The sequence below is a fragment of the Lepidochelys olivacea genome (genome assembly GCF_965140295.1).
Source record: "Lepidochelys olivacea isolate rLepOli2 genome assembly, chromosome: 6".
NCBI lineage: Eukaryota > Metazoa > Chordata > Testudines > Cheloniidae > Lepidochelys > Lepidochelys olivacea.
The window spans coordinates 53,246,457-53,273,361 of record NC_140416.1 but is presented as its reverse complement, the minus strand read 5'-3'; the positions used below and the strand labels follow the sequence as shown (position 1 = coordinate 53,273,361).

Here is a 26,905-nt window from a genome sequence, read left to right as displayed (position 1 = left end):
CAGCAGGAGAGTGGGGTGGGGGGACAGAAAACCTTTTGTAGTGATAATCACCCATTTTTTCATGGTTTGTGTGTATAAAAACATCTTCTGTATTTTCCACAGTATGCATCCGATGAAGTGAGCTGTAGCTCATGAAAGCTTATGCTCAAATAAATTGGTTAGTCTCTAAGGTGCCACAAGTACTCCTTTTCTTTTTGCAAACTTTTAAGAGTTAAAACAAAAAGAACTCCTGTCTCAGCTGCATAAATACAGATGTTTCCATGCAGAGCAGAACAGGGAGTGGAGGTTAGATAAGCAAGGCCTTGGCAACCTGAATAAAGCAAACAGAGCCAACCTCAATTATCCCCATGGACAAATCTCTGGTTTTACCCACAGCGGTTTATCACATCCACTGTGAGACCTTCAAAGAGCCACTGCGAGCCAAGACCAACTCAGTGTGGCTTCACCTGATTCATCCAGGACGGGAAGGGATTTCAGGCCAGGATTACATCAACATGGCTTTTACTAGCAAGACCACAGGAAGGCAGCACCCCTGGAAAAATCATGGAGCAGGTCCTCAAAGAAACCATTCTGAAGCACTTGGAGGAGAGGAAGGTGATCAGGAACAGTCAACATGGATTCACCAAGGGCAAGTCATGCCTGACCAACCTGATTGCCTTCTATAATGAGACAACTGGCTCTGTGAATATGGGAAAAGTGGTGGACATGATATATCTTGACTTTAGCAAAGCTTTTAATACGGTCTCCCACAGTATTCTTGCCAGCAAGTTAAAAAAATATGGACTGGATGAATGGACTATAAGGTGGATAGAAAGCTGGCTAGATTGTTGGGCTCAATGGGTCGAGATTAATGGCTCCATGTCTAGTTGGCAGCCAGTATCAAGCAGAGTGTCCCGGGGTCGGTCTTGGGGCCAGTTTTGTTCAATATCTTTATTAATGATCTGAACGATGGGATAGATTGCACCCTCAGCAAGGTCGCAGGTGACACTAAGCTGGGGGGAGAGATAGATATGCTGGAGGGTAGGGATAGGGTCCAGAGTGACCTAGACAAATTAGAGGATTGGGCTAAAAGAAATCTGATGAGGTTCAACAAGGACAAGTGCAGAGTCCTGCACTTAAGGACGGAAGAATCCCATGCACCACTACAGGCTGAGGACCGACTGGCTAAGCAGCAGTTCTGCAGAAAAGGACTTGGGGATTACAGTGGATGAGAAGCTGGATATGAGTCAGCAGTGTGCCCTTGTTGCCAAGAAGGCTAACTGCATATTGGGCTGCTTTAGTAGGAGCATTGCCAGCAGATCGAGGGAAGTGATTATTCCCCTCTATTCAGCACTGGTGAGGCCACATCTGGAGTATTGCGTCCAGTTTTGGGGCCCCCACTACAAAAAGGATGTGGACAAATTGGAAAGAGCCCAGTGGAGGGCAACGAAAATTATCAGAGGGCTGGGGTACATGACTTACAAGGACAGGCTGAGGGAACTGGGCTTGTTTAGTCTGCATAAGAGAAGAATGAGGAGGGATTTGATAGCTGCCTTCAACTACCTGAAGGCGGGTTCCAAAGAGGATGGAGTTCAGCTGTTCTCAGTGATGGCAGATGACCGAACAAGGAGCAATGGTCTCAAGTTGCAATGGGGGAGGGTCTAGATTGGATATCAGGAAACACTATTTCACTAGGAGGGTGGTGAAGCACTGGAATGGATTACCTAGGAAGGTGGTGGAATCTCTATCTTTAGAGGTTTTTAAGGCCCAGCTTGACAAAGCCCTGGCTGGAATGATTTAGTTGGTCCTGCTCTGAGCAGGGGGTTGGAGTAGATGACCTCCTGAGGTCTCTTCCAACCCTAATATTCTATGATTCTGTGATTCTATGAACAGAGAGCAGCTCAGCCTAGTTCCTATCAGCACAGCCAGGGAGAGCAGACTCCCATCTTAGACTTTTTAGCAGCTCTTTGCAGCTTGGTTACAGAAGAGGCAACTCCAACCATGGGAAAGGCTCAAGTGGCAGACCACATACGTCCTGTTTGAGTGTCAGACTCAACAATGAAGCCAGCCATAGGAATCAGATTTCGTTAGGCCCTTTGGTATCTTTGGTGATACAATTCCCTCCCCCACAAGAAGACTTTTAATACACACTCTTCCATTGTAAGGTCCCAGCTTGGATTCAGCTATGGCTTGGGACTTCCACTGAGATCTGAGTACTGGATTTGAAAGGTAGGCGTATTTGAGATTGACAGGGATTTGATGGCAGGCTTGGTGTACTTAGCACAGACATTATCAAAGTTAGCTGGAGGATTCTGGATGGAGCTGCATAGCCCTCTCTCCCCCAGGAGGCTTCCTAACAGAAATGCCAGAGACAATTCTCAGTCACATCCAAAAGAGTTACAGCCCCGTGGCCTTGCACTGCTAATAGTGGGAGCCTGGATGAGCTAAGCACAGCTGTGCTGTACCAGAAGGCTGCCTTTCCCCACACAGACACCTTGGACTTTTATATTACAACGAGGCAAGCCTGATTAATAGCTCCTCCGCTGAAGGGATGACTCAGATGCAGCCCTGATGAATAGAAGCTCTCATGTTATGAAAGCAGCACAGAACAGAGTGTATCTGTTTGTTGTTGTTTTCCCCCAAACCCTCCTCTCCCCCACCTTCAATTTTTTCTCTAATCCCAAAGATTGCCGTCATCATTTCCCACCCATGACTTTGTTCACTTGATGTGCCTTCTACCCAATGCTGCCGATAAATGAGGTCTTAGGAAAGAATCCAGCTTGTTCCCTTGCTGTGTTTCCTATAGGAGCTGAAATGAAGCAATTATACCCAACTTTTGTTTCAGAGAAAGAGAAGTCCCATAGGTATCACAGCTTCCTCCTCCAAACAGGGTGTGGGTGTGAGGAGGAAATAAATGAACAGACTCGATGCAGTATTAAACAATGTCTAAAGCAGCATTGTTACAATAACAGCCTTATATAAGCAGGTAAGTGAAATGGATTGTGCATCTCGAATTGTAAGGTATACATGCAGGCAGGGGAAGAACTATGGCTAGTGTGGGACCCTTGATTTGGAATTATGGTAGGTAATTGGCAGAGACTTAACTCTAGCCCTAGAGTGAAAATCCAAGCCATTTGAGTAGGGATTAGAAGTTGTTCCCATCAGACAGCTGTTGGGTGGCCCTTAGGTGAAATGGGTTTGGTCGGTCACCGTATATTTCTCAGTGGACAAGTAAGACAAGGGGGGTGAGGTATCTGTGTCTCCTTCATGTCTGAGCTCTGTGTAAGATCGAAAGCTTTTCTCTCTCATCAACAGAAGTTGGTCCAATAAAAGACATTACCTCACCCACCTTGTCTCTGTAATACCCTGGGACCAACAAGGCTACAACTGTGCTGCATACATCAGTGGACACGTGTCAATCCAACAAATACACCTAAGCAACTAACACTCGTTGCTCCCTTATACAGGGGTGCCATTTCAGATTGGGGGTGGGGACTTTAACTCTGATTCCAAGTGCTACTTAGGCTCCTGAAACTCTGGAGGTTTTTTTTTTTTTTTGCAGATAAATATTAGACCCACTCAGCTCTAATGCTAACATGTTCTCACACCTTGTGTCAAGTCACTTAAGTAACACTGGTTGGGTTTAAAATTTTAATGTATATTCTTTGTTACTAACTCTTGACTACAACAATTGAAACCATTGTAGAAAAATCTAGATTACTTTCTATCAATTTTTTGCAGTTCACCAAGCCTGGAATAGATCATTTAACTTTGGAAACATCCGACTAGGGCAAGGCCCTATGAGTTTATACTGCACCTGCCTGGGGCTCTAGAGGTGTTACCTCACTACAAACTTCCATATCCTTAATTTAATCACCAGCCCTTTCTTATCTTAATCCCCCTGCCTCTGTTTGTAAACAAAATACTGACTCCCTACCACAGGGGCACCTCTCCTCTGCAGAACTTAACCATAGCACAGCATTAGTGTGAAATGTAAGAGTTCCACCTGGGAGCTTGCACACCTCCTGTATGAAACTCAGGGGGAAGGGCTTCTGCCCTCCCCCCCCCCCATTGGCACCATTGCCCTTATAAACTGTCTCAGCAAAGAGGCCAAGGTCCTACACTAGAGATGGTCCTTCCAGGGCAGAGCTGAGGAATGTTGGCAGTGCACTGTAAAGGAAACTTGCACAGCCTAAGTAGGCCCTACTACACAATTTCAAAGTGTCCCTCTTCCCTAGCTCTGCACTTACAGCTTCCTAGAATCAACCAAACCCTGCCACCATTCCCTCCATCTCTGATGGCGCTGCCAATCCCCTCACCATCCAGTGTCTTGCCTCACTTACCCTCTCAGTTTCTCTGTGCACTTACCATATCTGTAGGGCAACCAGACAGCAACTGTGAAAAATCGGGACAGGGGTTGGAGGGTAATCAGAGCCTATATAAGAAAAAACCCCAAATGTCTGGACTGTCCCTGTAAAATCGGGACATCTGGTCACCCTACATGTCTGCTGGTGGCTGGCACAGAAGGCTGCTACTCCCTGTCTCTCTGCAGGGGCTGCTCTGATGCTGGTTAGCTTCACAATTCACCATGAGAACTGGAATGGGGGGCAGCAGACAAAGGAGCCAAGTCACTTTTCTCCACTTCCTGACAGTAGCAAGAGTTACCTGCAGTGAGGATGGAAATCTGGCTGCTGTCCCTGCTCCCTACAGGTCCCCTCCTGTCTGGTGCTTCGTGAAGGTACCTCTATCCCATGATACTCAGACTGAGGCTTGGGAGCTACAAGTGGTTCTTTAATGGGTCTCTTGCAGCTCTTTGCAGCACATGATATTAAAACACTGTGTGATTTAATTATTAACCAATCAGGATGCTTTTACTATGTTATTAACCAGTTGTAGTTGATAAAATAATAATACTTGGTCAGACATTTTGCTGTGAGACTAATATGAATATACAGTAGTATAGTCAATGAAACAATGAATTCACACTACTGTGGCTCTTTTGGGTAATGCTGATCGCTAATCTGGCTCCCAAACTACTCTCTGTGATGGCAACAGCTCCTGCAAGGCCTCTTGGACACATGACTCCCCTCCAACAGGCACCACAGGGGATGCTGGGATCAGAATTATAGGAATGTTACCCCATAGTTTAGGACAGGAAGTGAAAAATACCAACCCCACTGATTCTGCAGTGGGGATTATGGGTAGTTGAATGAAGTTTGGCCCTTAAATGAGGTTGATGAACCAAGAGAAAGATAATGGAAACTACATAAATAAAAATACAAGCAAAATAAACAAAGGAGGCACCAAGAAACATGGGGGAAGGAGGGAACCATCAAACATGAGCTTCTCTGCATCTTCCTCTTTTGGCTTTCTGCAGAGATGAAGTTAGAAAGAGTTTGGATGTTGTTGTTCAAAGGTTCCAGCACATGACTGTGACATTGCACTCCATATGTTTGATGGAAATATGCTAATGAGTGTGAATATAATGTAACTGGAGTATGCTTTATGCAAAAAGTCTCTTGTAAAGTATCATTACTACTGCTGAGTGTGGTCATCCAATTTGTATGAATGTATCATTCTTGTATCTGAAACTAGGAATATGAAGTATAACTCTGGGGTCCTATTGAAATTATCAAAGTGTGGGCCATTAATGGTGGTTTGGATTCTGGATGGCTCCCAGAATTGGGGGGGAGGGATAGCTCAGTGGTTTGAGCATTGGCCTACTAAACCCAGGGTTGTGAATTCAATACTTGAGGGGGCCATTTAGGGATCTGGGGCAAAAATTGGGGATTGGTCCTTCTTCAAGTAGGGGGTTGGACTAGATGACCTCCTGAGGTCCCTTCCAACCCTGACCTTCTATGATTCTATGACAATTGCCTGTAAATGGCTCTGTTTACTTGCAAACCTTCCTGGGTGCATACAGGCCAGCCCTGGAAGAATGGAGGCTGGGGTCTCACAGAACATGTGACCATGTCACCTGGTACTGGAATCTATCTTAAATCTGGTACTTTTCCATTTAGAAGGAGGGGTGGGAACCCAGAGAGACAAAAGATTCCCGCCTTGTGCCAAAGCTATAAAAGGGGGTGGAACATAACAAAGTGACTGCCGGTCATGAGAAAACCCCTAGTTACCACCTGAGCTGGAACTAACAAGGACTGTATCGGGTAAAGGATTGGGCCCAGACTAGGAAGGAGTCTAGTCTGTGAAAGAAGTTTATTGGAAGATCTCTGAGGGTGAGATTTTACCTGTAAACAGTTTCTTAATGTATTAAGCTTAGACTTGCGTGTTTTTGCTTTATTTTGCTTAGTGACTTACTTTGTTCTGTCTGTTATTACTTGAAACCACTTAAATCCGACTTTTGATACTTAATAAAATCACTTTTGTTTATTAATTAACCCACAGTAAGCGATTAATACCTGGGGGCACAAACAGCTGTGCATATCTCTCTATTAGTGTTATAGAGGGCAGACAATTTATGAGTTTACCCTGTATAAGCTTTATACAGAGTAAAACAGATTTATTTTGGGTTTGGATCTCATTGGGAACTGGGTGTCTGGGTGCTGGAGGCAGATAACCTGCTAAGCTGTTTTCAGTTAAGTCTGCAGCTTTGGGGGCATGGACCAGACCTGGGTCTGTGTTGCAGCAGGCCAGCATGTCTGGCTCAACAAGGCAGGGTTCTGGAGTCCCAAGCTCGCAGGGAAAATGGGCTCAGAGGTAATTTGAGCATGTCAGATGACAGTCCCAAGGGGGTTTCTGTGACTGAACCCATCACAATGACTGTGGTACTTCTCTCCTGGATCTCTGCAGAGAAAACTATCTTTTTCTTCAACCATACTCTCCCCACATGCATCCTTTCTTGGGTCTCTCTCTCTTCTCCCATCCTTATCCTCTCAAACTCCTCTTCCTGACTTTTGAGGCTCTGTCTGTGGCTATATTTCTGCTCTCGTGTCTTGTCTTCCCTTTCATACCCAATGCGCTCTGCCTGTTCCTCTCTCTATAACACACCATGGGTCCTGATTCTTCATGGCCTGCCACCTGGAGCATCACTTACCCCTCTACAAGGTAGGTGTAAAATGCTACCAGATCAGTATCCTCCACTCACTCACACAGATGGGAGTTTCTGACACTCACTTTATACAGGTGTAAGCAGTGACACAAGGTGAACCAGGAAGGCCCCTACTAGCAGCTTTGGACCTATTGACATGCTGTCTCTACACCTGCAACTGCTCACTCTTCCTGTGTGCCCACCTGTGCATCTTGTGCTCCCTTCCCCTTTTGATGCACATCCTTAATCCTCATTCCAACTTCAGTGACTCACACCATGATGCCTGCTCACGCAAAGTTGAAAAAAAGAAAATGTAACAGAGCAAACTATATGATCCATATTCCTGCTCCTCAGGGCAGAGCCCCCTCTTCCTTTGTTTGCCAGTCTGTCCTCTTTCCTCATCGCTCCCTGTCCCCAATGCTCAGCCATCATTATTTGTTGTTTAAGGCCTGACCCTGCCAGTCAGTGGGAGTTGAAGGCACTCTGCACTCCAAGAGCCTCTACCAGCCAGAGTTTCAGAATTGTTGAGCACCTACAATTCCAGTTGGATTCAGCAGGGGCTACAGATACTCAACCACTCTGAAAATCAGGTCTTTGTTTATAAACTCCTCAGGGCAGGGACCTGATCCTGTTCTTAGACTGATGTAAATTAACAGTAACTCCATTGAAGCCAATGGAGTTACACCACTAAAATACCAGTGTAATTGAGAGCAGAATAAGAGCACTGCTTTTCTTATAGGTCTGTAAAGCTGGCAGCACACCAGTTGTTATTAACAAGTAATAAGGTCTCAGTCTATATGTAATATTTCACGCTGATGGGTCATCATGAACATAGTACCTTTTTTATCCAAGGGACATGGGCTCTCTTCCTCAACAGCATAGAACACAGTCCTGGACATCAGACACTAGAGCAGGATTCTCACCTTGATGGGCAGCATTCAGTCCATTGTTTCAGTAAGGAGAATGCCCTGGGACAGAAGTTGACGGCTGTTCCTGGCACTTCAGATCAAATGAAGTCACTGATTCAGCTTTGCCAAAACCACAGTAATAGACCCCTTCTGTGCAGAAGGCACTTCTATCCCCAGAGCTAGTTCCCACCTGGGATGTGTCTGGCTGTCAACCTATTCCCCTGCTGTCATCCTGGAAATGGAATACAGACAAAAACCACAGACAAGAGCAGCCTGAGAAAACTCTGACATTCAGATAGAGAAAGGCAGAGTAAGTATTTATTTTGTTCAGATGTTCTCAAGCCCTGAAATAAAGCTTTCTTAGAAAACACTGAGGCTTCCTCTTAGCCAGACTAGGAATAGAAGATTTCCACTCTTATCTCACCGGATTTGCCAGACTGGAAGCTGAACCAAATATTTAGACCAATGATGGCATTCAATAAAAAATGCCCCTTTTGTAAAAAATAATCCACACACCGGATAGACTAAACTAAATCTGCTGAAAGAACAGAGTGTACAATATACATGCCAACCACTGCACCTCCCATATTCAAAACAACTGAATCCATGGCAAGAAAAACACATGGAGAACATGGCTATATAAACAAGGGTATAAATTAGACATTAAGGCAGAGAAGGGTCCTGCTGTCTAAGGTTCTAACTCAGGGGCAAAGCAATGCCTAAATGTGATTCCGAGTTCAATGGTTCAGCCCATATCCACCTGCACCTTCAGTACAGAAGTGCAGCCCATGGGGACTTCAGATTGCAGCATGTAATTCAAATTAAAATGGAGCATTGTACACTGGGCCTCTACACTCTGTAGAACACATTTACATCTTTAAAAGTGATGGGGGCTGGCATCTGGCTCCACGTTACACTGATTACATGCATTTCTCATTCCTAACACTGTGATAAATGAAGGGAGTGGCAGTAGCTCCCTTTTATGGGCACCCAGCCAGCCAGTTAGCTATAAAATCCCTGTTAGTAGCTGTTTTCTACTTGCTTTACCTGTAAAGGGTTAAAAAAGTCCATAGGTAAAAGGAAGGGAGTGGGCTCCTGACCAAAAGAGCCAATGGGAATGCTGGAACTTTTTAAAATTGGGAAAAAACTTCCCCTTTGTCTATCTGTTGTTGTTCTCTGGAGAGAGGAGATAGAGCAGAGACAGGGCTGGAGCTATGCTGTAAAAAGCTGTGGGCCAGGTATGAAAATCACCAGACCATACCTAGAAACTACTCATTTGAAACCCCAGATATGTAAGTAGATCAGGAAATGTCTAGGAAGATGCGATTAGGTTTATCTCTTCTATTTCTTTATGGCTTGTGGACTCCTCTTTGCTAACCCCAGGTGCTTTTGTTTTGCTTGTAACCTTTAAGATGGACCTCAAGAGAGCTATCTTGATGCTTAATCCTTGTAATTGTTTTTTTTTAAAATCTAGCAAAAAGCCTAAGTTCCAAATGTATTTTCTTTCTTTTTTGTTTTTAATAAAATTTACCTTTTTTTAAGAACAGGATTGGATTTTTGTGTCCTAAGAGGTTTGTGCATATGTTGTTTAATTAGTTGGTGGCAACAGATGATTTCCTTTGTTTTCTTTCTCAGCTCTTCCCCAGAGTGTGTAAGTGTGTGTGTGTGTGTGTGTGACTGAAAGGGCTTGAGGGTAACACTCAGGAAGGAATTCCCAAGTGCGCCTTTCTGGGCTTCAAAAGGGAGTTTTGCACTTGGGTGGTGGCAGCATCTACCCATCCAAGGTCAGAGAAAAGCTGTAATCTTGTGAGTTAAATACACGCCTGGAGTGGTCAGTATTAATTTTTAGAATCCTTGTGGGCCCCCACCTTCTGCACTTGAAGTGCCAGAGTGGGGAATCAGCCTTGACAAACACTGTAAACTATTATTCCACTAATTAACTATCAACTTATACAAGGACCTAGGAATGGATATTTATAATATATAATAAGGATTCAAACAATGAAAGTCCAAGGAAGTAATAAAAAAGAGAAACTGAAATATTCATTTGTGAAATGAGGTATTACTGAAACCCGGTGAGACAATTAACATGCTTGGAATGTTAAAAGTCACTGGATACACGCATATAAGAATGACAGAGTTGGCAGAGGAGGAGAGTGGTTGGCACTTTATATTAAAGACAAAATCAATTGCTTTTGAGCTATTGACAAGTCATAAGGATAAGACCTAGATGTGATAGATTCGGTCACAGAGACTCCCCTCGAGACTGTCACTCGATGAGCTGGGATACCACTGAGAACAACCCTCCTGCCAGAACAGGCGCCCCTCCACTCCTGTCTTGCTGAGTTAGACACTCCAGCACAGACTCAGAGGTTGGGCCATGCCTATCTGCAGTTCACTGAAACTGAGATTCACTCAGCCCAGAGGCTTCTCAGTTAACAGGGACTTTCCCAGAGGCCAGTGTTCAGCCTTTCTGGGAGCCTGAACCCCAAATAAATCTGTTTTACCCTGTATAAGCTTTATACAGAGTAAGTTCATAAATTGTCTGCCCTCGATAACACTGATAGAGAGATATGCACAGCTGTTTGCGCCCCCCCGGTATTACCACTTACTCTGGGTTTATTAATTAACAAAAGTGATTTTATTAAGTATAAAAAGTAGGATTTAAGTGGTTTCAAGTAATAACAGACAGAACAAAGTAAGTCACCAAGCAAAATAAAGCAAAAACATGCAAGGCTAAGCCTAATACATTAAGAAACTGATTACAAGTAATATCTCACCCTCAGAGATGTTCCAAAAAGCTTCATTCACAGATGAGACTCCTTCCTAGTCTGGGTCCAATCCTTTCCCCTGGTAGAGTCCTTGTTAGTTCCAGCAGACATCTCAGGTGGTAAGCAGGGGGTTTCTCATGACTGGCTGCCCCTTTTGTTCTGCTCCACCCCCTTTTATAGCTTTGGCACATGGCAAGAATCTTTTGTCGGTGCTTGTCCCCACCCCTGCCTCATCAATGGAAAAGTACAAGGATTAAGATGGATTTCGGTATCATGTGACATGGTCACATGTCACTGTAAGACCCCTAGTCTCCATTCTTCCTGGGTTGGCCCACACATACACAGGAAGACTTACAGGTAAATAAACCATTTACAACCAATTGTCCGAGTCAATGGGAGCCATCAAGACTCTAAACCACCATTAATGGCCCACACTTTGCATAATTACAATAGGACCTCAGAATTATACTTCATATGTCTAGCTTCAGATGCGAGAATGATACATGCATACAAATAGGAGGAATATATTCAGTAGGTTATAACCTTTATTATGATACCTTATAAGAGACCTTTTGCATAAAGCATATTCCAGTTACATCATATTCACACTCATAAGCATATTTCCATAAAAAATATGGAGTGCAACGTCACACTAGAATACTTGTGGATCCGTGTCTCATTGATAAACCCCAAGACAGGGTATTGGTGGGGCTCTGTTAAAGCCCACCAAATCAGAGGAGGGGACAGGATGAGCCACTCCTCCAGCAGCTATTTATTATGTGTAGAAAGAAAAACTGCATCATCATGGGGGATTTCAAAGTGGGGTAGATGTGCTGGAGGTCACATGCTGCCACTAGTAAAACATTCTTGTAGTTTCTAAAAATTATAGAAGATACCTTTCTAACTCAAAATATGTTGTCACCAAGTCAGGGTTAGTCTATATTAGGCTTCGTTCTGATAGATTAAAATGACTTGATCTCTGAACTAAAAATCAATGGTTGCTGACCATGGTGCAAGTCATCAAGACCTGATTTCTTTTGTTAAAAGCAAACAGAATATAGTCCTGACCAGTAATAGATATATACTTGGTGCTTTAAAAGGGACAAATTCCCAAAATTGAAAATAATCATGAGCAAGATTGAGTGGGAGGAAATATTTAAACCCCAAAATATTAATAATAATGGGAATTGCTTAAGAATGCTTTATTAGATGCCTAAACCCCCCACAATTCACAGCTACAAAAGAAGGCTTCTTACTTAAAAAAAAAAAAATATATATATATATATATATAGACTGGTCAGGACTATATTCTGTTTGCTTATAACACAAGAAATTAGGTCTTGATGACTTTCCCTCTCAGAAACCATCAATTTTATATATAGAGAGTATAATATAATTCCATATCTACAAATGGAAAAATGGAGAAGTTGATTGCAATGAGTATAAATCAGCTGTTAGGAAATAGACAATTAATAAGGAAAGCTTAAGCACTAATGGAAAGTCTGTGGCCGGTAGAGTTAAGGATATTAAGAAATTATTTAAATATATCAGGAACAAAAGAAATCCTAGCAATAGTATAGGTCTAGACAAGAATGGTAAAATTGTCAATCATGATGCAGAAAAGGCAGAAGTATTGAATATTTCTGTTCTGTATTTTGAAAGATGAAGGATTATTTTAAAATGATAATGAAGTACATATTATTCCATCAACAAGTAGGGGGAATGGTAAACAGCAACTATTAAAAGTTAAACTTTTCTAAATCTGCGGGACTGGATAACTTGTACATAAAAGTGTTAAAAGAATTGGGTGAGGAGCTCTATGAATCATTAATATTGCTTTTTACTAAATCTTCAAACATGGCAGGAGTTCCAGAAGGCTAGATAAAAAGCCAGTGTTGTGCTAATATTTAAAAAGGATAAAAAGGATGACTTGGGAATGTATATGCTAGTTACCTTGACATCAATCTGAGGCAAAATCATGAAAAGGCTAATATAGGACTCAATCAGTAAAGAATTAAAAATGGTAGCATAATTAATGCCAATCAACATTTTTTATGGATAGTAAGTCTTCTCAAACAAACTTGGTATAGTTTTTTTTATGAGGTCATAAGTTTAGTTGATAAAGGTAACTGTGTTGACATAATATTCTTAGACTTCGGTAAGGAGTTTGATTTAGGCCTGCGTAACATTCTGCTAAAAAATAGTACTGTACAATATCACTGAAGCCAATAGTAAATAGATTAAATACTGGTTAACTGTTAGATTGCAAAAAGTAATTTGTAAATGGGGAATCATCATCCTATGTGGTTGCTTCTAGTGAGGCCCCCACAGAGTGGTAAATGATGGTGGAGTGGTAAGTAATGATAGGGGCAGTTTAGTTATTCAGATTGATCTGAATCACTTGGTAAGGTGGGCTCCTTGGAACAACATGATTTTTAACACAACAACAATCAAATGTTAAAATAAAAGGAGTAGTTGGGGCACCTTAGAGACGAACAAATTTATTTGAGCATAAGCTTTCATGAGCTACAGCTCACTTCATCGGATCCATTCAGTGGAAAATACAGTGGGGAGATTTATATACACAGAGACATGAAACAATGGGTGTTATCAAAGACACTGTAAGGAGAGTGATCACTTAAGGTGAGCTAATTCCAGCAGGAGAGTGGGGGGGGGAGGAGGGGGGAGAGAAGAAGAAAACCTTTTGTAGTGATAATCAAGGTGGGCCATTTCTAGCAGTTGACAAGAACGTCTGAGGAACAGTGGGGGTGGGGTTGTGGGAAATAAACATGGGGAAATAGTTTTACTTTGTGTAATGACCCATCCTCTGCCAGTCTCTATTCAAGCCTAAGTTAATTGTATTCAGTTTGCAAATTAATTCCAATTCAGCAGTCTCTCATTGGAGTCTGTTTTGGAAGTCTTTTTGTTGTAATATTGAGACTTTTAGGTCTATAATTGAGTGACCAGAGAGATTGAAGTGTTCTCTGACTGGTTTATGAATGTTTTAATTCTTGACATCTGATTTGTGTCCATTTATTCTTTCACGTAGAGACTGTCCAGTTTGACCAATGTACATGGCAGAGGGGCACTGCTGGCACATGATGGCATATATCACATTGGTAGATGTGCAGGTGAACGAGCCTCTGATAGAGTGGCTGATGTTATTAGGCTCTGTGATGGTGTCCCCTGAATAGATATGTGGATACAATTGGTAACGGGCTTTGTTGCAAGGATAGGTTCCTGGGTTAGTGGTTCTGTTGTGTGGTGTGTGGTTGCTGGTGAGTATTTGCTTCAGGCTGCAGGGCTGTCTGTAAGCAAGGACTGGCCTGTCTCCCAAGATCTGTGAGAGTGATGGGTCGTCCTTCAGGATAGGTTGTAGATCCTTGATGATGCGTTGGAGAGGTTTTAGTTGGGGGCTGAAGGTGATGGCTAGTGACGTTCTGTTATTTTCTTTGTTGGGCCTGTCCTGTAGTAGGTAGCTTCTGGGTACTCTTCTGGCTCTGTCAATCTGTTTCTTCACTTCAGCAGGTGGGTAGTGTAGTTGTAAGAATGCTTGATAGAGATCTTGTAGGTGTTTGTCTCTGTCTGAGGGGTTGGAGCAAATGTGGTTGTATAGTAGAGCTTGGCTATAGACAATGGATCGTGTGATGTGATCTGGGTGAAAGCTGGAGGCATGTAGGTAGGAATAGCGGTCAGTAGGTTTCCGGTATAGGGTGGTGTTTATGTGACCATTGCTTATTAGCACCGTAGTGTCCAGGAAGTGGATCTCTTGTGTGGACTGGTCCAGGCTGAGGTTGATGGTGGGATGGAAATTGTTGAAATCATGGTGGAATTCCTCAAGGGCTTCTTTTCCATGGGTCCAGATGATGAAGATGTCATCAATATAGCGCAAGTAGAGTAGGGGCATTAGGGGACGAGAGCTGAGGAAGCGTTGTTCTAAGTCAGCAATAAAAATGTTCGCATACTGTGGGGCCATGCGGGTACCCATAGCAGTGCCGCTGGTTTGAAGGTATACATTGCCCCCAAATGTGAAATAGTTATAGGTGAGGACAAAGTCACAAAGTTCACCGGAAACCTACTGACCACTATTCCTACCTACATGCCTCCAGCTTTCACCCAGATCACATCACACAATCCATTGTCTACAGCCAAGCTCTACGATACAACCACATTTGCCCCAACCCCTCAGACAGAGACAAACACCTACAAGATCTCTATCAAGCATTCTTACAACTGCTGGAAATTGTCAACTGCTGGAAATGGCCCACCTTGATTATTACTACAAAAGGTCCCCTCCCCCACCCCTCGTGCTCTCCTGCTGGTATTAGCTCATCTTAAGTGATCACTCTCCTTACAGTGTGTATGATAACACCCATTGTTTCATGTTCTCTGTGTATATAAATCTCCTCACTGTATTTTCCACTGAATGCATCTGATGAAGTGAGCTGTACGAAAGCTTATGCTCAAATAAATGTGTTGTGACACCTTAGAGACTAAGTCCTCCTATTCTTTTTGCGGATACAGACGAACCTGGCTGCTGCTCTGAAACCAAATGTTAGGTTGTGCATCTAGAAAAAAAGAATGTAGCTCACACTTATTTGATGGGGGGAGTGTGTCTTGAAAGCAGCGACTCTGAAAAGGACTCGGCCTCATGGTAGATAATCAGCTGAATATGAACTCCCAGTGTGGTGCTGTAGCTAAAAGAATGAACATGATTCTTGAATGGATAAGCTGGGGAATATCAAGTAGGACTAAGGAGGTGGTAAAACTTCTGTACACAGCACTACTGAGACTGTTACTGGAATAATGTGTCCAGTTCTGGTGTTGACACTTGAAAAAGAATGTTGACAAATTATGAAGGGTTCAGAAAAGAGCTGCAAGAAAGACTTGGGGTCTGGAAAACCTGCCTTAGAGTGAGAAATTTAAGAAGCGCAATCTGTTTAGATTAACCAAGAGAAGGTTAAGAGGTGCCTTGATCACAATCTAGTACCTGCATGGGGAAGAGATGTCTGATAGCAGAGGGCTGTTAAATCTAGCATAAGAAGGCATCACAAGATCCAACAGAGCTAGACAAAGCCGAACTAGAAATAAGGCACAATTTTATAATGAGGGTAATTAACTACTGGAACAATTTACCTAGGGATGTGACAGATTCTCAATCACTTGGAGTCTTTAAATCAAGACTGAATATCTGTTTAAAAGATATGCTATAACTCAAACTGAAGTTATGGGCTTGAAGAACAAATTATATGGTGAGGTTCTCTGGCCTGTGTTATGCTGGAGGTAAGACTAGTTGATCATAATGGTCCCTTCTGGTCTTAAAATCTATGACTCTATGAAAAGTCTTTAAAGAGGTGCACAGCTTTCTTGGCAATGCATGCCTGGTTAAAACCCTGCTGACCTATAAAATTATTAAAAATCTCAGAGGAAAATGTGTGTGTGATACAGAGGAAATTTTAATTATTATTTGTAATTACAAGGCAGAGTACATCTCTTTTTAAAAAAAGTTTCTTCAATAGAATAAAGAAGAAAACTTAAATGGGAATTGTCCTCACATAGCTGACAACATTTGAAAGGAAAAAGGATATTTGGAGAGGGGGAAAAACAGGGACATGGGGCTAAAGTCTTGTTTCAGTGTAACAAATGTAAATCCAGAATAACTCTACTGAAGTCAATGAACTTAACCTAAATTTACACTGGAGTAACTGAGAGTAGAATCTGGCTTACACTTTTAAATGTAAAATTTTGCATTTTTATAAAATTAGACAGTTTCCCCCCAAATCAAAATAAAATGAGAAAACTTCCAGTTTGGAGGTTTTAAAATTTCTTTGGGAATATTTTTGTCCAGCTCATGAACCTATTTCTCCCTGGCCTTGACCCTGGTATTGTTACTTAGGACTATGCACAGTGGGTGAAAATACTACCAAATCAGAATGGTAGGCTTTTACACTCACTTTGCATTGAATGAATGATGCAAAACCAGATGAAACCTGTCCATTTCAATGGAGTTTTGTTTTGTGATTTTGGGGTCATTCAAATCCAGAAAACTCAGGAGGAGTCAAACCCTAAGCAGGTGAAAACAAGAACAAAAAAAGTTGACACAAAACCACTCTGATGCGAATTCGCCATGCTTTGCACAAGTCTAGTGAGCAATGTAAACCCATGCCTGCAAACTGTCTTATTGGAATCTGGAGAGTAGTGGAATGAGGAGGGAGGAAGCATGTACAGTAGATTTATGAATCAGCTTCTCAGACAGATGGGAAAGGAAACAGGAACTCAAAACAGAATAATGCTGCACAGAATATGTTTGTTTAAAAAAATCCCAGACTGCCACCATCTGGTTCTGATTTGGGGCTGTGGCTAAATAGACATACAACTGAAAAGGCAACACCAGATGTCTTGCTGTTGATCTACAGGAAGCAGAGCAGCAACTTGTCTTGACTCATCATCAGGATATCTGTCTCCCCCCAAAAAAAGCAGAAAAAAACATATCATTTCTGCCTGCAGACCACACTTTTGGTTGTGCCAACATGCAGGATGCACATACTGTACACAAAAATCCAGTCACCAAATGCAGAAGTCTGCCCTAATCAGTTACATCTGCTCTAGAGTCTGGTTATCAGGTGACAATCACAGCTGGCCAAATGAGATCTCCCATGGCACAGATCAGAAGAATCTACCTAATCAGGAGGGCAAAACAGGGCCACATTCAGACTCTTTGGAATGATATTAGGGGACTGCACTGACCAGGACTTCTTTGTAATGAACAAAAGAATTGAGAGTTAAAGGCTCAGGGACATTCAGGAGCATGAGGGTTTCACTTTATTCAAACAATCAATTACTGAGACCATAAGCCAGATACACAGTTTCTGCTACCTTCCAAACCACTTTATGCTACACAAGGATCTGCTGGCATAGCTCCTGAGGCAGAGGGGATACCAGGTGAGCTCCAAATGTGTCACTAACAGCAAGGAGCTGAACAGAGGTTGCATGAACCTCTCAGAGCCATTATTCTCACTAGACATTAAGGGGGCATCCCTGCCTGGAAGAGAGATGTTCTGGGAGCTGGAGCTGCTTATACTATTTTCACTGAATCAGCAACGGTCCCCTGCGGTTAGGAGCCAGCTCCGTTGGCCAATTTACTGTACAGGAGCCTTCATTTCCTTCTGCCCTTTAAGAAAAGATGACAAGTATGTGCATGTGCATCATGGGTGGTGTGTGAACCACCGGCTTGGGGAAGCTAGCCCCTGCCCTTTCTTCTCCCCTCCCCCACTAGAGCTCAGAACCCCGCACTGCGGCTGCCAGCCCCACCGCCCCAGCCCCGGGATACCCAAGCGCCTCCAGCCCTGGAGCACCGGGCAGGCGGGCGGCGCAGGCCCCAGTGCCCCAGCCCTGGAGCACCGAGAGTGCAGCCCCCAGTGCCCCCAGCCCCGGAGAGAGGGGCAGGCTGCGCAGCCCCCAGCCCCGTGTGGTGTTCAGATGTTGATGTTTGTTAGTACCTTGCCTGGCTTCTACAACACCCCAGAGCACCAGAGTGCAGTGCAAGCACTGGCCCCAGCTGCCCAGAGTCTTGGGCCGCAGGCCGGACCACACTAGCCCCAGCAGGAAGCGGCCTGGGGGAGGAGTGTGGGTGGGGCCATGCAGGGCTGTTTGGGGAGGAGCCTCCCCTGGCCTGTGATAGCCGCCGCCCATGATGTGCATATATATCGAGGTTATATGTTCTTGAAAATCCTTCTTCAGGCAAGATCTGGAAACTGTCGACTCCTACAGGTATCTCAGGAGGTATTTAGGAAAAATAATTCAAATAACTAACTGACTCCTTATAACTTGGTTTAGTGACAAGTAAGGGCTGTGTGTTTATATGGAAGGCAGTGTTGCCAACTTTCATGATTTTATTGCCAGTCTTGAAATATCTGATGTTTTATTAGAAGTCCCAGTTTCTAGAAGCATGTGATTAGGTGAGAATCTCAGCTTTCACATTAAAATAAAAGTTTCTAGTTCTCATAGTCACAGAAAAACTGAGTGCACACGAAAGGGTCAAATAAAAATAACCCAAAATGTATAATTGTTTTTAAAAAAACCTCATGATTTTTAATCTAATTTCATGATTTTTTGAGGCTGAATATCCCTAAAGCTGAAGCCTGGATAATCGCCCTTAAGAAAGCGGTACCAGCCCAATCATTCAGGATATTTAAAACTAGGTTTGACAAAAACACTAGATGATGTCCTGTTGGGAACCAAACTGTAGGGGCCTGATGATTGATGCAGACCCTCCCCACTGCCCTTAATAGTAAACCTGGCCAACATTTTTCAATTAAATTTTTTGCTGAAAATTTGACCCCCCCACAAATGGATAAAAAGGGTTCATTGTTTGGTTTTTGACCAGTTGGTCCTTTTAAAAAAAATTCAATAAATTTGGTAAGCCCCTAAAATTTTTGGGAATTTTTTTTTGGCTGACTTTTTAACAGCTCTACCTAATAGATCTTTTTCAGCTCTAAACTCTAGGGTTCTCATCTTTACGGAGACATGGTGTCAGAAGGTGATGACTGGGAGCAAGACAGATCAACTTTCAACCCTCTCCCTCCATGATTTCCCCCCCCCCCCAAGATAGAAAAATATTCTAAAGTAGATACTGAAAAAAAAATCCAGGGAGGAATTAACAAGATAGGCACATGACAGTCAGCATCTCTCATAAGTACACACTATTGCAACACTTCTTTTAACCATCCCTACCTTGTGTGTAGCCCCCTCACTCTGTGTTAAGTTCAAACTGACTGTGAGCTTCTTGAGGCAGGTGTTACAAGAGGTATATATGTAACCCTTCTGCCCGTCAGAGTTGGCAGCAACACGGGCCGGGTTCAGTATCTAGGGGTTCCATTCCAATAACACAATGCAAAATCGGCTAGAGCCCCCACCCAGTGACCTGGGACAAATATATACCACCCCCGCTGGGCGCCTCCAAGAGGCAATACTTCCCCTCTTGCAAACAGAGTCTGAGTGTAGCAAAAGCCTTTTAATAACAGAGAGAAACAATGTGGCATTATGTTGGGGAAACACCACCAACAGGATTCATAACACAACCCATGAGCAAAAACCCCACCCCAAGCAAATTGAGGCATGTCGTTTCCCTTTGGTTCTTGAAACCAGCAACCCAAAATCACCCAAAGTCCCAAAAGTCCAACAACCCAAAAGTCTGTCCCTGGTCAGGACAGCCCCAGAGTTTGAAAATTTATCTGCAGAGTTTTACCTCCCAACCTGGGTGGAGATGGGGGCGGGGTTTAAGGGGCACCTTACATGGTCCAAAGCTGATTGCCCCACCTCTCCATGGGGCTCCGCTCCACTTCACCAGCCGTCCCACAAATCGCTCTGCCAGCCACCCCCACCGGACCAGGGGGATGAGGCTTTCTTCCGGCAGCTCACGGAAGCTACTAGATCGCATGCCCCGATTCTCATGGGTGACTTTAATTTTCCTGATATCTGCTGGGAGAGCAATACAGCGGTGCATAGACAATCCAGGAAGTTTTTGGAAAGCATAGGGGACAATTTCCTGGCGCAAGTGCTAGAGGAGCCAACTAGGGGGGGCGCTTTTCTTGACCTGCTGCTCACAAACCGGGTAGAATTAGTGGGGGAAGCAAAAGTGGATGGGAATCTGGGAGGCAGTGACCATGAGTTGGTTGAGTTCAGGATCCTGACGCAGGGAAGAAAGGTAAGCAGCAGGATACGGACCCTGGACTTCAGGAAAGCAGACTTCAACTCCCTCAGGGAACGGATGGCCAGGATCCCCTGGCGGACTAACTTGAAGGGGAAAGGAGTCCAGGAGAGCTGGCTGTATTTCAAGGAATCCCTGTTGAGGTTACAGGGACAAACCATCCCGATGAGTCTAAAGAATAGTAAATATGGCAGGCGACCAGTTTGGCTTAATGGTGAAATCCTAGCAGATCTTAAACATAAAAAAGAAGCTTACAAGAAGTGGAAGGTTGGACATATGACCAGGGAAGAGTATAAAAACATTGCTCAGGCATGTAGGAATGATATCAGGAGGGCCAAATCGCACCTGGAGCTGCAGCTAGCGAGAGATGTCAAAAGTAACAAGAAGGGTTTCTTCAGGTATGTTGGCAACAAGAAGAAAGCCAAGGAAAGTGTGGGCCCCTTACTGAATGAGGGAGGCAACCTAGTGACAGAGGATGTGGAAAAAGCTAATGTACTCAATGCTTTTTTTGCCTCTGTCTTCACTAACAAGGTCAGCTCCCAGACTGCTGCGCTGGGCATCACAAAATGGGGAAGAGATGGCCAGCCCTCTGTGGAGATAGAGGTGGTTAGGGACTATTTAGAAAAGCTGGATGTGCACAAGTCCATGGGGCCGGACGAGTTGCATCCAAGAGTGCTGAAGGAATTGGCGGCTGTGATTGCAGAGCCATTGGCCATTATCTTTGAAAACTCGTGGTGAACGGGGGAAGTCCCCGATGACTGGAAAAAGGCTAATGTAGTGCCAATCTTTAAAAAAGGGAAGGAGGAGGAGCCAGGGAACTACAGGCCAGTCAGCCTCACCTCAGTCCCTGGAAAAATCATGGAGCAGGTCCTCAAAGAATCAATCCTGAAGCACTTACATGAGAGGAAAGTGATCAGGAACAGCCAGCATGGATTCACCAAGGGAAGGTCATGCCTGACTAATATAATTGCCTTTTATGATGAGATTACTGGTTCTGTGGATGAAGGGAAAGCAGTGGATGTATTGTATCTTGACTTTAGCATAAAGTTTTTGACACGGTCTCCCACAGTATTCTTGTCAGCAAGTTAAGGAAGTATGGGCTGGATGAATGCACTATAAGGTGGGTAGAAAGCTGGCTAGATTGTCGGGCTCAACGGGTAGTGATCAATGGCTCCATGTCTAGTTGGCAGCCGGTATCGAGTGGAGTGCCCCAGGGGTCGGTCCTGGGGCCGGTTTTGTTCAATATCTTCATAAATGATCTGGAGGATGGTGTGGATTGCACTCTCAGCAAATTTGCGGATGATACTAAACTGGGAGGAGTGGTAGATACCCTGGAGGGGAGGGATAGGATACAGAAGGACCTAGACATATTGGAGGATTGGGCCAAAAGAACTCTGATGAGGTTCAATAAGGATAAGTGCAGGGTCCTGCACTTAGGATGGAAGAATCCAATGCACCGCTACAGACTAGGGACCGAATGGCTAGGCAGCAGTTCTGCGGAAAAGGACCTAGGGGTGATAGTGGACAAGAAGCTGGATATGAGTCAGCAGTGTGCCCTTGTTGCCAAGAAGACCAATGGCATTTTGGGATGTATAAGTAGGGGCATAGCGAGCAGATCGAGGGATGTGATCATTCCCCTCTATTCAACATTGGTGAGGCCTCATCTGGAGTACTGTGTCCAGTTTTGGGCCCCACACTACAAGAAGGATGTGGATAAATTGGAGAGAGTCCAGCAAAGGGCAACAAAAATTATTAGGGGTCTAGAACACATGACTTATGAGGAGAGGCTGAGGGAGCTGGGATTGTTTAGCCTGCAGAAGAGAAGAATGAGGGGGGATTTGATAGCTCCTTTCAACTACCTGAAAGGGGGTTCCAAAGAGGATGGCTCTAGACTGTTCTCAATGGTAGCAGATGACAGAACGAGGAGTAATGGTCTCAAGTTGCAGTGGGGGAAGTTTAGATTGGATATTAGGAAAAACTTTTTCACTAAGAGGGTGGTGAAACACTGGAATGCGTTACCTAGGGAGGTGGTAGAATCTCCTTCCTTAGAGGTTTTTAAGGTCAGGCTTGACAAAGCCCTGGCTGGGATGATTTAACTGGGAATTGGTCCTGCTTTGAGCAGGGGGTTGGACTAGATGACCTTCAGGGGTCCCTTCCAACCCTGATATTCTATGATTCTATGAGCTGCTCCAGGCATCCAACAAACTGCTCTGCTCCACCAGCCACTCCGCTCTGCCAGCTGTCCCGTAAACGGCTCTGCAAGATATCTTCAGGCTCCTCCACTACTTAACACAACACTCAGTGATTTCAGCTCTTAGTAAGTTTAGCTCTTTTGTGATTTCAGCTTGTAGCGGGGGGGGGGGGGGGCAGTGGTGTACCAGCACTGAGGCTCAAAGTGCAGTCAGCTCAGCAGCCTGTAACTAGATTCCTAATGGAATCAAAATTAGCTCTGATATTCCACAGTGGAGAGAGGAAAAAGTGCAATTAGCATGTAAGGCAAGCCATACCACCAAGTATTAATATTTGTCCCTCAACCTCTCTCTCTTCACTGGGTTTTGGAACCCATGACCCTTGCTTAGCAAGTGCTGCTTAGTTGATGGTGAGTCCCTCCATCCTAACAAAAGGCCAAGTACAGTTCCACTGTCCTGGATTCACATAATCAGGATAACAACAATTTATTCCTGCACCAACAACAGAAACTGGGGCTCCTAGAGCAGCCAAAGTGACTATCTAGGCAGGGTGGGTGTGCCTATGCAAATGAGATCAGCCCTTAAAGTTCTTTTCCACAATCCACCATGACTCGCCACCAGATGTCAGGGTAGAGCTCATCCTGACTCTGCTTACATATATAAAAGAGAGATCTGTTTATGTAGATAATATAAATAGTGCTATCTGCTGAAACAACCATACATATCATTGTTCATACATTTGTAGGTTCAGTAATTTGTTATGTACCACAAATGGCTTCCCAAGTACAGCTCTTAACATCAGAGACTGTGTATTTTAAGTATCTGTAAAGTGCAATACACACATATAATCACTGTATAAATAATACCAAAGAAAGTAACTGCTTATCTATTCTCGTCTACATAGGTTCTTATACTGTGTTTATCATCACAGTATCTGAGTACCTTACAGGGGAGCATTAAGCGATATTACAACACATCTGTTGTTACCCGGGATTCTTTCAACCCAAAGCTCTTGGTAACTTTTACTCTGTGCGAGGTGGTGTCAGGAAATAAATCAGGGGAGACAGCCATCCGACCCATAGATGGCTGGCACAAACAGGACAACACAAGAGTGCTTTCACTTAAAACTAAACTTTACTTAGTCTCAAGCGCTTATACACACGTCCGCAAGAGGTTAGTAAAACACCCCAAACCCTTGATAATTACCAAAGCTGAATGTGACTCTCGAGTGGCACAGTGGCAGCCCGTCTGCTGCTGGGAAGCACGAGATGCATCCAGAGAGAAAAAGAGTCCAGTCCTGAAGAGTCCCCCAACCTCAAACTTTCCCCTGTTATTTATACATTAGTAATAGAATGACATGTCCCTTAAAGAAAACTTGTTAAGCAAGCAAAAGGCTCCTCCTGATTATCGATTAACCAGGTGTGGGTTTTTCCCAGAGTTTGCAGCCTTGAGGCCCCAATAGACATTCCTGGGGCAGATCCTGCTCTTCTAAGATGCATGTATCAGCAACTTCAACACAATCCTTATCAGGAAGGACAGGAGATCAAGCTGCCCTCTCTGTGGCACCAAAAACCCCCCTCCCCTCCATCCTTGGTTAAGCTAAGCCTGCTGACTTGGCTATTTACAGCCTGCTGACTTGGCTGGTTTTAGCAAAAAGCCATAGTGGTTTCAGGCACTTTACTGGTTTGCCAAAGTCTCCCCGTACAGTGTCACCCATTGTTCATTCTCTAATCCTTTCCCCAGGGGGAGAAGCATGCACAGTGAAGTGTCCTGTTTTGGTAAGGTGTTAGGTTTTTGTTTTTTTTTAATATAATATCCATGTTGCTATATGCTTATGTTAGAGAAGGCAAAGGCCAAAGAAATGTGCCTTGCACTTGGAGAGGAAGAAGCTGAGATTTGTGATGGTTCCTGTTCCTGGGTGAATTCATGTTACAATCTTGGCTTGGCCCCCAAGAAAGTTCTGTTTCCCCCATGAACAAGCTTTATCCTTCTCGTAGAGAGTTCCATTGGGCCAGAGAAGCAGCATTTTCAATCACAGTCTTCATCCTGGAGCTTTAGGCAGGCTTTTAGCTGTCCAGGGCCCAGGTCATGAAGTGCCTTGAAGATAAGGACTGAGACCCTGAACTTGATTTGAAATGGTATGGGAAGCAGGAGGGCAGGTTTGATGTGTTTATGGTAGCCCGTGCTGCTGAGAGACATACTACAGCATTTTGTACTAGGTGGAGTTTCTTCAGTGCTGAAGGCTTCATGCCCAAGTATGTTGCATTGCATTGCAGTCTGGCTGAATGATGATGAATGCATGAATAACTGAGGCCAGCTCATCATTCACCAGGGTGGGATGGAGTCTTCTAGCTCAGTGACTCTCAACCTTTCCAGACTACTGTACCCCTTTCAGGAGTCTGATGTGTCTTGCATACCCCCAAGTTTCATCTCCCTTAAAATCTACTTTCTTACAAAATCAGAAAAAAATACAAATGTCTCACAGCCACACTATTACTGAAATATTGCTTACTTTCTCATTTTTACCATATAATAATAAAATCAATTGGAATACAGATATTGTACTTACATTTCAGAGTAGCATAGTCTATAAAGCAGTATAAACAAGTCATTGTATGAAATTTTAGTTTGTACTGACTTCGCTAGTGCTTTTTATGTAGCCTGTTGTACAATTAGGCAAATATCTAAATAAGTTGATGTACCCTGGGAAGATCTCTGTATCTCCAGGAGTATACATGCCCCTTTTGAGAACCACTTTTCTAGCTGACCAGAAATGGTAGCAGCATCCACAAGTAATGCATTGTGTGTGACAGCTCAGTGTCCAGAAGGCATCCCAGAACACTTCTAATCTATGGACTGAATTGACCAATCATGGGTGAGTACCTTCACCCAAAGAAGACTGCACTGTGGCTGCAAACTCTTTAATGCCCTTTCTTCTGCCCACCAGCATATGCTCCTGTCATGCTTGGGGTCAGTTTCAACCAGCTGTTCTTCATCCTCATCAGCTGTGTTATTGCATATTGCTGGCAATCGAGGCCCTGATGTCTGACTAGTTCATCTGGTGGTTGCAGGTAGGTGTTGAAAAGGACCAGAGAGAGAACTGATCCTTGTGGGACTCCACAAGTGAAGTGCCATTTGCCATCACTACTCATAGGGTGTCTCCCTCCAGGAGGGACTCAACCCATTTTAGTGCCTTACCTTTGACTCCTTCTACTTCTCACAGGCAAGACAGCAGTATCTCATGGTTAAGGCTAAAATTTTCATCACAGATATTTTTAGTAAAAGTCACGGACAGATCACGGGGAATAATGAAAAATTCAGGAAGCCCCTGACCTGTCCCTGACTTTTACTAAAAATATCCATGATAAAATGAGGAGCCAGGGCAGCTGCAGGTGGGCTGAGAGCTCCAGGGTCCCCCTCTGATGGTGGCGGTGAACTCTGGGGGATCCCTCTGCCGCCAAGAGGCTCGGAGCTCCTGAGGTCCCACCTGCCAGAGAGCTGCAAGGGTCCTCCTGCCGCCTGCGGTGGCCAGGAGCTACAGGAGGTCCGCCTGCTGCCGCTGGTGCAGCTCCTAGCCAGGGCTGGCTGAAGTCACCGAGGTCTTTGGAAGTCACAGAAGCTGTGACTTCGTGATTAAATCACAGCCTCTCTCATGGTCAACATTTCAAATGCTGCAGAGGGGTCCAGGAGGATGAAAATGGATTATCATGTCTGCCTTCTGTCCATTGACAGGAAGAGCTCATCCATCAGTGCCACTTAAGTAATTTCAGTTCTGTGTCCTGGCATGAATCCAGATTGTGCCAGGTCTAGAATATTAGCTTAAATTATATGACCCTATAGTTACCTTTTGTCTAGCTTCTCTGTGATCTTACTCAGGAATTAAGGTTTGGGCAGTAATTGGGTAGGGCCAATGTATCCAGAGTGAGTTTCTTCAGTGTTGGTCAGACTATTGTGTGTCTGAAGAAGGAAGGGAAGATTCCCTCTTTGAGGCATTGCTGTTTTGGTCAGGAGTGGCACTGGTTGCTCATGACTCTCTTTCCCAAACCAGGAAGGACATGAGTTAGATTCATAAGTCTTGGGCTGAGATTCCTTTAGGGCATCCAGAACTTCTTGATGAGTAAACGTACTGAACTTTGGGAATGTAGGTGGGCTGCTGGTTGGTGTATGCAGGCAGAATGGATCCATGTTGTTTGGAAGCTTTCTGGAATCTACATGATCTTTTCAGTGAAGAAGGATGATAGTTCCTCACAGCACTTGGTGCTTTATTCTGATGTCCGCTGAAGGCACTTAGGACTGATGAAGTG

At 44.0% G+C, this 26,905-nt stretch overlaps 1 protein-coding gene across 3 annotated transcripts in view; it reads right to left on the bottom strand.

Moving 5' to 3' along the window:
• Positions 1-23,922, bottom strand: part of ACCS (1-aminocyclopropane-1-carboxylate synthase homolog (inactive)) — an 83,351-nt gene extending 59,429 nt beyond the window's left edge. For 2 of the 3 annotated variants that reach the window (XM_084631670.1, XM_084631669.1), the window contains exon 1: positions 23,808-23,922. The gene's annotated coding sequence lies outside the window, so the exon portion shown is untranslated. The remainder of the gene's footprint in view (positions 1-23,807) is intronic. The other variant, XM_084631672.1, reaches the window with a different exon arrangement.
• Between the last annotated feature and the right edge of the window lie 2,983 nt (positions 23,923-26,905).